Source organism: Martes martes (assembly GCF_963455335.1).
Source record: "Martes martes genome assembly, chromosome: 12".
Lineage (NCBI taxonomy): Eukaryota > Metazoa > Chordata > Mammalia > Carnivora > Mustelidae > Martes > Martes martes.
In genome coordinates this window covers 68,527,355-68,539,813 of record NC_137900.1, presented here as the reverse complement: position 1 = coordinate 68,539,813, position 12,459 = coordinate 68,527,355, and positions in this window count along the sequence as shown.

Below are 12,459 nucleotides of genomic sequence, written 5' to 3'. Positions count from 1 at the left end.
GGAATGAGTTAAGGATACACATTGTTTACATTTTAGACAATGATGGGTATGTAAAGTTACTCAACCATGTATAGTAAACTATGATTCTTTTCGCTGGTCTATTCTACGTTCATTCTTACACTTAACCTATCGTCTCTCGCTTAGGAATTTGAGCTTTCCTGGTCGGAATCCCAATCTTTTTCACAAGTGTTTGATAAGAGTTTCTAGAGATCTAGGGTCATCCTTCTTTTCCTGGTACAGCGAGGGAGACATCCTTATACATGGGGATTTCCCTCATAGGAGTAAATGTCTCTTACGAAGAGGTAGTTTCTACTCAGTTTTCAAGATCTCAACTGTCTCTGCATTTTCTCAAAACAACCAGTTCAGGATAATTAATATCCAAAAGACATTTTGGGAAGCATATTTTGACGCCCTTCATATATCTATGTATTTTATTGTATGTACTTTAAAACCTACTTCTAAGAAGTGCTCCATAGGCTTCACCAGACTGCACAAAAGGAGTCCATGGCACAAATATTATCAAAAATCCCAAGTACTCAGCCGAAGTTCTCTCCATGATCCTGACCCATCCATAGACCATGAAGTTGTAGAATGAGACCCTACTTCAAATGCTGACTCAGCATTTCCCCTAGACAATGACCAAACTCCTTAACCCTGGTGAATCAGATTTCTCACATTTGTGAGATGAGAATAATAATAAATTTAGAAAGTTAAGGGAATTAAATGAAGTAACAGAGGAGCACATACATGCACACATAGTAGGTACTCAGTAAATATTAGTTCCCTTTCAATTTTATTTCCTGCGAATTTAAATATCCTTTCACAGTTGATGTAGTAACTGCATTTCTACGAATTTATTTCTTTTGAGAAATAATGCATTTTCGGTCAGTCACTTGGCATTCATATCAGTCTGGGAAATTCCTGTCTCATCTTCTCTTTCAACAAAGATGATAATACATTAGCATGCAGAATGACCCACGACTGATAGACTAGTGACTATTTCCTCATCCCCAAGCTGCGTGACCTGAGCAATTAAACCTTTTAGTGTCTCAGTTTCTAGGAAGCCACTAAACTATATACATTTGTTCCATCCTTTTTATCAGCAAGAAATTACTATTTTTTCAAGCGAATCCATGTTTTGAAAAGTTTTATTGCCAAAAGTACTGTGTTTATTCATTTTCTTGGAGTTTATTAATCAATTACAAATAAATTTGATAATCAAACTTCCAGTCAATACAAGTTAATCAGTGTTATCACACAGAATTAGTGTGATTTCCTACTAATGAAAAAAATCAAAGAAAAGTAGAAATTACTTCTTAGATAAATGGAAAATCACTCTTCTTCCACCCACATTCCCATTACTACCTTTCAAATCCCTCAGTGCCAGGAATCACCGCAGGACTAGATCATAAAGTTCTTTCATCTCTAAATTACATTAAAATTCGCCAACCACCCCAGGTGCATTTTATCTAATCCACCTCTGCAGTAATTTTAAATTGCCTCTCAATTTTCAATCATTTTAGCAATGAGTGTTTTGTGTTTTTCAAAGTCGTTGAGAAAAGTTATAAACATTTTTGTTTCCACGTATTAGGTTTCAGTTGTAATTACATTTGCTTTGCTTTTAGACCTTTACCTAAGCTGATATGCCAAATAGCCATGTACTTTGCATGACTGTTTAGAGGCCGACATTAACTAGTACAATTAGGATTCATTGAGGAAATGTTCTGCTTTAAAACTTGTAATTTTAAAAGGCTATTTTTTTTCACCTTTTTTAAAAATAGAGTAACTACAGATATATTGGGTGTCTTCTTCCCCCATTCAATCTTGCATTTGTGCTCAGAGAAAACCACTCTGGAATGAATGCATGTCTTTCTAGGCCATGATTTTGTAATATATAAACACTATATATTATTGTTTAGGAAAATCCATAAATATTACGTAAAATTTTGTTTAAAATTTTTAAACAAGTAGCATGCATCATATTTCCCCTTTGTCCTTTTACAATTTTTTAATGTTTGTGATACTGTGATTTATAGTAAGAAATATATGATTGGTCTTTGTCCTTGTTTCTGGCATAGAGATCCTAAAACCTTTGGAATTTCTTAAGTGATGAGAGCAAAAAATGAATCTTTTGTTATATTAATGAAGTGACTTGGACTCCACTGAAGGATGGGGGCTGGTTGCCAGGGGAGCCACCTATATAATTAGGGTGTCAGAACTTTCAGTACTATTCCCCTAACCTCTAGAGAGGAGCTAGGTTTGAATTGATTGCCAATAGCCAATGATTTAATCAAGTATGACTGTAATGTTAACATAATGGAGCAGAGAATTGCAATCAGGGTCAAGCAAAACTATAAGCAAGTTTGGAGAACAAAAGAGAGGATATCAGTTGTATAGAGGAAAAGGGGAGTTGATACACACACACACACACACACACACATTTGAATTGGGTCCAGGAACCCAAAATAATGTTTAACTTTGTATTCATGGGGTTTGTCCTTATTGATATGTGTCATTTATTTTAACTGAAATTATATTCCATTGCATGAATGTATTACATGTTATTCATCCTAATTGAAATCAATACCCTAGTAATAGCTCATTTCCCATGCAAATAGTCTCCTGGTGGACTGGCCCTATCAGTTCATCAGACAAAGCTATCAGGAGTGGATTCTAATATGAACTAAAATAAAACTCAAGCCAACATCTCCACTGTTACTGTTTTTCTTCTTATTATTATCCACTGTTTTATTATTTTCAATTCTGTCTCAGCTCAGAGAGGCAAGAAAATGAAATATTTTATATGCATCTAATACTTAGAATGTTGCTAATATATTAAATATATTCCGTTCTTTATAGAGGGCAGGTCAAACTTTGTTAACTACTTCTCAAAGGAATCAGAGTGCAAGGGAATGAGGAGGAAGAGTAGTCAGATGCTTCTTTAAGTATAGACATTTTTCCTGCAAGTTTCATGACTTGAATCAGCTATAACAGTGATTAAATAATTAGGAAATCAAATTTGAATTACTCATGTGTGTTTTTTTGCAGCCACTGACAATCGTGACCCTGAAACCTTCTTGTCCTAATCTTTCCTTTCACTGAAATTATTGCTTTTTTCATGTGATTTTTAAATAATATGAAGTTTCTTCAGAATTCCGTTATGGGATTATAGTATATAGAGAGTATGGATTTTGGGGTTTTGGGGAAATAATATGAATCTTGTTTGAAAAGGGTTATTAATGATTTTAGCCAGTAAGAAAATGACTTTTATATTTATCATCTCCAGTGATTTAGTTTTTCAAATGTGAATCTAGTGATAGATACTGATATTAGGAAATTTAAATTTAGAGTTAGCTCTAAAAAGTTGATAGCAATTAGCCAAGCAGAGGGAACTTCTAAACCAATTGTATAGTTACGGGAGTTGATGAACACTGTTCGTTATTGCAAATTACCAAAACAAGAAAGCCAGGCAAAACAATTATATGAAAGTCTTCATTTTTACATATTTTAATTGCAAAAAGAATGATATAAACATTGCTTATAAGAAGATATAATCCAAATTCCAACATAAAAGCAAAACATAAACTGGAGTCTAAAATAACAATTACCAATGCAGTTGATATGAATGCAAAATAAAAGAAATGCTTTTATTCATTATTTGTTTTTCATTTTAATACATTATATGAGTAACCCAAATAATTATTTTGTTCAATATTATTTGTATTGTTTCTAAGCCCATAAAAATGAGTTCTTAGTACTTTGTCTATGTATTGGCTCTGAGTAGTTTTTGTTTTGTTTGTTTTTCTTTCATTCTGAGCACTTATTAATTGATTTTAAAAGAGGACTGCTTTCCTCCAGTACATTCCACAGAAGCCATCAGCCTTTGCCCCAACCATTGGTCTTTCTGGCATTCCAGACCTTTTTCTTGTACACTGTTGTCATAAGAGGATGGCTCAGGAAGAATCACTTCCCGGTTGTACCCAGAGCTGAAATGAGATCTCATTGTAAAGGATGCCCAGGATTTACTATGTAACACTGTGAAGAGTTGCCCCAATATCAGGTGGTAGTCTCAGAAGTATATTGACATCTTATATTGGCTTTGTGATGAGTCCCATTTGGAACATACAGAACAGATTCCCAAACTTTCTGTGACTTCTACTGACTTACACAGACTGCCTCCAAACCTGTGTCACCTTAGAAAAACTGGAAGATGTGAAATAATATTACTTACTCTTCTATCCCATGGTTCTACTTCCCAGGTTCACCAAATCTTGGCAGCTATGGAATGCAGTTCCAGGCTCTTCCCTCCTCACCACCACATTAGATATAAAATAATGAATACAGGTTATTTGGGAAAGGGTTTTAATAATAGCCTCTTAAAAATAGAAGTCTAAGTGTAATTATGTAAAGATTTGATGTCCAGTTTTAAATCTAATGAATTATTGATATTTAACAAATAATATTTACTATATATTAATATTCTAAAATATACATTTCTCCAATGTCTTAACCCAATGCTTGTAGTTTCTCAACACTTAAATAGAAAAATTTGGCTAAATAAATTCTGCATCTTGAATTTGTGCCTTCAAGGCTCTCTTTACCATTAAGGGCTAATGTTGACAATAGACTAATACTCTAGATTTATTAAAAATTTGCAAATTAGGAAAGGTTCTAGCCAGATATCAACCCATTTGTTCAACAGTTCAATCAATTAAGCATTCTTGTAGAAAACAACTGAAAAGCTTGCCCTATTGCAAAAGTCAAGCAAGAAACAGAAAATGATGATTTGTCACTTTCTCATAGCAAGAAGAAAATGGGTATTACAGAAAACGGAAGAGTAGAAAGGAGAGAAAAAGAGAGAGAAGGGAAGGGAGAGAGTCATATGTATAAGCCAATAAAAAGTTACATGTGGATGATAATATAAGAAAATTTATTAATTTGGTATGAATTAAATGGTATCAATGAGAAAGGGGTATATTGTTTTGAAGAAGACGGTGACAAAATATATATACATGGTATTACTAAAGTTAAACTTGCATATACCCCCATGATACAGCAGTTGCACTCCTGGTTAAATATCCAGTCAAGAAGACATGTACAAGGGGCACCTGGGTGGCTCAGTGGGTTAAAGCTTCTGCCTTCGGCTCAGGTCATGATCTCAGGGTCCTGGGATCGAGCCCTGCATCGGGCTCTCTGCTCAGCAGGGAGCATGCTTTCCCCCATCCTCTCTGCCTGCCTCTCTGCCTACTTGTGATTTCTCTCTCTCTCTCTCTCTGTCAAATAAATAAATAAAATTAAAAAAAAAGAAGACATGTACAAGAATGTTCATAATAGCCAAAAACTGGAAACCATACAAATGTCCATCAGCAATAGAATAGATAAATCAATTAGGGTATATTCAACAGTAAAAAAGAATGAACTCCTAATACATGCAATAACATGAAATAATCTCAGGGATGCCTGTGTGGCTCAGTTGGTTAAGCATCTGCCTTCTACTCAGGTTGTGATCCAGGGGTCCTAGAATTGAGCCCTGCCTCCTCATCCAGCTTCTCCCTTAGCAGGGAGCCTGCTTCTTCCTCTCCCTCTACTCTTTCCCTGCTTGCACTCTTGTTCTTGTGTGCATGCGCTCTCTCTCTCTCTCTCTCTCAAATAAATAAATAAATAAATAAATAAAATCAAATCTTTAAAAAAAAAAAAAGGATCTCATAGACATAATGTTGAGTGAAAGAAATCAAATACGAAAGGTTCTGTGGTAAACCACTGTATTTATACAAACTGCAAAACCCTGAAAACAAATCTATGGTTGTAACAGCCAGAATAATGGCTCCTTGAAGGGTACTGATTGGGGGCGGGGGGGGCGCTTGAGAATACTTCTAAGATACTGAAAACATTCAAAATCTTCATTTGAATGGTGGTTACATGGTTTATACTTATATTCATATAAAAATGTGAAAATTCATTTTGCTGTACACTAAAGATTAATGCACTTTATTGTTTGAAAGTTACACATCAGAAAATAATATAAAAGAATGACTATGCTGTTTAAAGATAATACCAAACACAGCAAAGTGGAATCCAAAATATTTAGCTACAAGTACAGCATGAGGTTTAGCCAATCAGAAAAAAATGTCCAGCCAAACAGAATGTATATCCTGACTCAAAAGACTGCTGTTCAGAAGAGACAGAAATTCTAGCCAGAAGAAACAGTGATTTTAGCTTTGGAAACTCACTTGCTCAGTGCTTGTCTCAGCTGATGATGATTTTCTCAGAACTCTACTTACTTATCATGGTTGATATTTCTTTAAAATTCAAAATATCTGATTTTCTGTTCTAATTCTAAATTCCATTCCCTGTCCCCACTGTTTCTTCCTTCCTGTCTCACACAAATACAAGCTTTCTCAAATTTCTCTACAATAAAAGACTCTTTAGTGTTGAAGATCTCTTTCCACTTAAACTCTCCCTTCTCTGTCACATTAAGTTAAATTGTAGTCAGTATTTCACTTTAAGAAAGATCTTTAATTTCCTACTCCATCATTTACCATCATTTACATGCTCACCTAAGCATGTGTCCTCATCGTCTCTCTTTTCTTTTCAATTTTGATCAAGTCAGTCAAATCTGCTGTTGATCACAAGTGAAATAGAAGAACTTCTTACAAGAAGTCTCTCATTACCTTCCTTTCCTAACTTCTGTTTCCCTGCCCCGGATGCAACTCTTTAGATTATTTCTGCTTTTTAGTTCTCTTGGTGCTCATCTCAAAGCTGTGAATAATGTAGTTTTGCTCCTTTTTAAAATCGACTTTTGACTATATATGTCACTTTTGTCCAATTTTCTGGTCATGCCGTACCTTCATATGAATTTTCTAATCATATGAATCTTACCTCCCCAAGATGAAAATGAGAAGACTCAGTTCCCCAGACTCTTTGGAGGTCAGGGACATGCCAAAGGACAGGTATTTGATTTCATTTTATCTGATCAGACTCAGCAGTATGAGAGTGTGATTTGGAAGTAAGTGACTTGAGGAACAGAGCTTTAACCCATTTTTCTTTGCTGAGAGGGTTGGGGTAGCAGGCAGTGAGGGCATTGGTAATTCTGGTTTTCTTTAGTGTTCATTGGGGCAGCCATAGTGACAAATCTCTTCATTAGACTATTTTTGCTTTGTGGGCTTAGGCATTATTCCTGGAAGCTTAATTCTGAACCTGGTTATTTCACCCTGCCCCAAATTACATGAGTTTCCCAGCATTCTTTTTAATAAACTTCTTTTCTGCTAGTCAGCTGCAGTTATATAATTCGATTGCCTCTTCAATATGAATGATGAGTGTTTAGGTCAATTACCCTACGCTCATCCTCCTGCCTGCTCTCTGTTAGATACGAATATTATAGTTTTAATTCTTTATTGATGATCTGTGTAATTGTCGCCATCAATTTTCATCAGTTTCTCTTGATTTCTCACTTTCTAATTGGAAGGTATTAGTACCCTGCCTTTTCTTCACTTTCATCCAACCCAAACCTTTTCCAGTTACTCACTTCTCAACTTATGTCAGATTCACTCTTACTTTTATGTTGTCTGTTAATATTTACATTCTGTCCTGCAGCAAGATCCTGGACTTCTTTGTTTTGTATAGATTGCTTGATATTAAAGTTAAAAACCATTGCATGGGTTACTTTTTAAATTTTGTGAATACATAATTTCAAACCTTGGAATGTGCTAACGTTACTTTCTTCCTCTTTGAAACCAATTTCATGACCTCTGTACAACATAAAGGAGATTGTTAGTAGCATCAGGCCAAAAGTATCACTATTTCTTGTACTCTAATAATTGCTTAAAATCATATCACATTTCAATTGGCTCAATATTTGAACTGTGACTTTCTTGCATCCTTGTATTATTTGACCTTATACTATTCTCAATTACTTTCAATTCTTTGTTATGCTCTCTACTATATTTGGAGGTTTTTTCTTTTTTTTCTTTTTCACAGAGTTATCCATCATCCTTTTGCCATGACCAGGCTTGTTTTTCCTATAGAGCTGCTACAAAACTGTGACTGTGGGACTTCTTTTCTTTGGTCTCCCAGAATAAATTTACTCTTTCCTGGATTACCTCATATTCCAAGGTATTGATTTGCTCCCTTATTTTGTTGAAATATATTATCAAATCACTGTTTGCTAAACACAAATGAGAGGTAAAGTTGATAATTCCTGAAAATGTACTTAGTTGAATATAGATCTCTGGGTGGAAAATACCCTTGCTTTAGAACGGTTAGGCATCACTATATTGTCCACTACCTTCCAGTTTTGTTGATGCCAAACTGATGGCATTCTTTCTCATCCTTTTATAAGTGACTGGTCATTTCTTTCTGGATAATTTTAGGATTATCTTTTTATCTTTTGTAATCTAAAGTTTTAAAAACTCAAGGCTATGTACAGATCTTTCTTCATGCATTTCACTGGATACTTGATGGGTCTTTTCAAACTCAAGACTCAAGTCCTTCACTTCCGGGAAGTTTTCTTCCATTATTTCTTTGATAACTTCCTTGCGTCCGTTTTCCTTGTTGTCTTCCTATGGAAACCCTGTTAGCAGGATATTGGATTACTACATCTATTATCTTTTACCTAACATTATCTCTTTGTCTTTTTGTTTCATGCTAGAATATTTTCTCAAATTTGTTTTCTAGTTCTCCTAGTAAATGTCTTATGTCTCCAATTTTGTTTTCAGTCTCTAAGATTTTCTTGTTCTATATTTATCCCAATTTTATGTCATTCTTCTTATTCTATGATTACTTCTAAATATCTTTGTATGTAATATTTAGAGTTTCGCTAAGTTCAGTATTGTATATACAGTTGACCCTTGAACAACATGGGTTTGAACTGTCTGGGTCCACTTATACATGGATTTTTAATAATACAGTATTGTAAGTGTATTTTCTCTTCCTTATGATTTCTTAACATTTTCTTTTCTCTACCTTTATTGTGAGAATACAGTACATAATATATATAACATATAAAATAAGCATTGACTGTTTATATTATTGGTAAGGTTCTGGTCAACAATAGGTTATTAGTAGTTGAGTTTTGGGAGAGTCAGAATTACATGTGTATTCTTTACTGCATAGGGGGAGGGGTCAGTGCCCCTAACCCCCATTGTGTGAAAGTGACAGGAAATATCAACATAAGGAAGATCATCTTTTATGAGAAAAGGCATATAAAATTATTAAAATTATTGAAAATAAATAGCAGAGAGAATGTTTTAGCTTACTGTATGAAACTGATAGGTGTATCCACAAAAAAGAAGAATCTTTTTGAGGGGGAAAAAACGAGCAAAATTATTCAAAATAAATCAGTGCTGATTATGTTCAAATTAAATTCAGAAAGGAAGAGGAACTCCAAACCTTTGAATTAATGGTCTCTGGGACCTTGAATCCACTGACATTGAAATACTTGCTTTCCACTTGACTTTCTGATCAAGAACTAGGGAAAAAAAGGCAAGATGATAAGAAAACAAATACCACCTTCTATGGGGAGTCTTAGTGAATTATCATTTCTAATCTAATCTTAATAATGTATTTAATTCCATATAACTGAAATATTTTTTGGTATGTAATTAACATAATAAATTATTGTGATATTTAGTATTCCGTTTTTTTAATGATATCTTTGAAATCTGGTGTATATTTTACACCTACAGCACATTTCAATTTGGACTAGTTATCTTTCAAGTGCTCAATAGCCACATGTGGCCACTGGCTATCATCACAACATAGTTCTAGAATGAAGCACAATGAAGGCAGTGACTATTTCTTCTTTTAACTAACAGAGCACAACCATACAGTAGGTGATGAGTAAACAGTCCTTTTTACCATTTCCTTAGATATATAAAGACCGATATTATAATTATAAGACATTCTCAATCTTATTTCACTTACTCTGTCTGATACTTACTATAAACCAGACCCTGTGCTGGATGCCACTAATTAGCATAAGGTATAAACTGCAAAATGAATCACGAAGTGATGTAAAGGTAACTAATTATGAATAAAACATTATAAATAATCTAGAGAAGAGAAAATGGAAGTTATTGCCAGATATGCCTAAAATTACATTTCAAAATTGTTTTTAATGCTAAACATGTTATGGTTTTATATTAATTCTATATAAGTGGTTAAAAGAATAACCTTTGGTATCACACAGAATTAGGCTTGAATTCACCTTCTTAAATTTTTAACTGAAATTAGGCTTATCCATTTCTAGAACAGGTATAAATTGATTCTATATCTCAGAGCTTCTGAAAGTATTAAAAAGCATTAAACACATGGGACTTCACATAGCGGCTGGCCCATAAAAAGCATTTGATGAAAGTTTACTCTTATTATTGTTTTGTCATGGGTAGGTTAGCATTCTATTAACTATTAACTTGAGGCATCACACTACCTTATTTCAAAATATACTATAAAGCTATGAATCAAAACAGCATGGTGCTGGTGAAAAAAACAGATGTATAGACCAATGGAACAGAGTAGAGATTCCAGAAATAAACCCACACATATCCTATCAACTAATATTTTATAAGAGAACCAAGAATATTAAAAAAGATAGCCTCTTCAATAAATGACATTGGGAAAACTGGATATTTGCATGTGAAAAAATGAAACTGGACCTGTATCTTACTTACTCCATATGCAAAAATCAGTTCAAAATGGTTTAAACACTTAGACATAAGACCTGAAATTATAAAACTCTCAAAGGAAATATAAGGACCAAGCTCCATGACATTGGTCTTGGCAATGATTTTTGGGGATAAGAAACCAGAAGCTCAGACAACACATGCAAAAATAAACAAGTGAGACTATACCAAATTAAAAAGCTTTGCACTGCAAAGGAAGTCATCAACAAAATGAAAAGGCAACCTATGGAGTAGGTGAAACTATTTCCAAACTACATATTTTAAAAGGAAATAATATCCAAAGTACACAAAGAACTCCTACAACTCAATTGCAAAAAAACCCAAATAACCCAATTTTAAAAATGGGCAAAAGACCTGATTGAACATTTTTCCAAAGAAGACATACAAGTAGCCAGTATGTACCTGAAAAGATGCTCAGTATCACTATCATAAAGGAAATGTAAATCAAAACCACAATAAGATATCAATCATCATACTCTTTGGGTTATTTATTATTTAAAAAAGTAAGAGATAACAAATAATGGGGAGAAAGTGGATAAAAGGGAACACTTATGCACTGTTGGTGGGAATGTAAACTGGTACAGCCACTAAGGAAACCAGAATGGAGGTTCCTCAAGAAAATAAAAATAGAGCTCCATGTGATCTAACAGCCCCACTTGTGGGTATATAGCCAAAGGAAATGGAAACAGAATATCAAAGAGTTATTTGGAATCCTGCATTTATTGCAGTATTATTCACAATAACAAAGGTTTAAGTATCCATTGGTGGATACTTAATGGGAGACGCACACACACACACACACACACACACACATTATTTAGCAGGAATATTATTTAGCCCTTAAAAAGAAGGAAATCTTGCCATCTGAGACAACATGAGTAAAACTGGAGGGAATTATGTTAAATGAAATAAACCAGCAGAGAAAAACTAACACTGTGTGGAATCACTTGTATATGGAATTTTTTTTTTTTTAAGTCAAACTCAAAGGAACAGAGAAGAGAATTGTGATTGCCCAGGGCTGGAATGTGGGTTGGGAGGGTAAGGACAGGTCAATGAAAGAGTAGAAACTTTAAGTTGTAGTATGAATAAGGTCTGAGGATCTAATATAGAAGATGGTGACTACAGTTGATAATACTTCATTGTATAATTGAAATTTGCTAAGAGAATAGAACCTGAGTGTTCTCATCAAAATGAAAAGAGAAAAGGAAATACATGAAATGGTGGATGTATTAATTAACTAAGTGGTGGGAATCCTTTCACAATGGGTACATGTATCAAGTCATCATGGTGTACAGTTTTAATAGATTATAGTTTGAGTTTCACTATTTCTGCATAAGATAATGCTGAAGCAACAACAAGTGTTTACATTGTCAGGACTTCCACAAAACTAAGGTTTTGTAGTGCCATATGGAGTGAGAAAAACTTTAAAAACTTCGTATTTTCCCTAATGAATCAGAGGCCTTGGCCAGGATACCTAAGTATTTTGTGCCTCAGTGTACATATCTGAAAGTAGGAATATGAGTATTTAATTGACGGTTATTATTCCTATTAGAAAGAAATGCAGTCAGTGAAGTAGAAAAAGAAACTAAAATTAGAGCAGGAGAAAAATAACATGGTGGGTATTAACTTACCACCCTAATACACAATCTATTGATGGACAAATAGGCTCTTTTTTGGTGAATACCTGGAAATATTTGGGGAAGTGGTATTGTGGTTATTGACCAAGGAGGTCTTGAATGTGAAGACAGATAAAAACAGTATGTTTGAATTGCTAATGGCT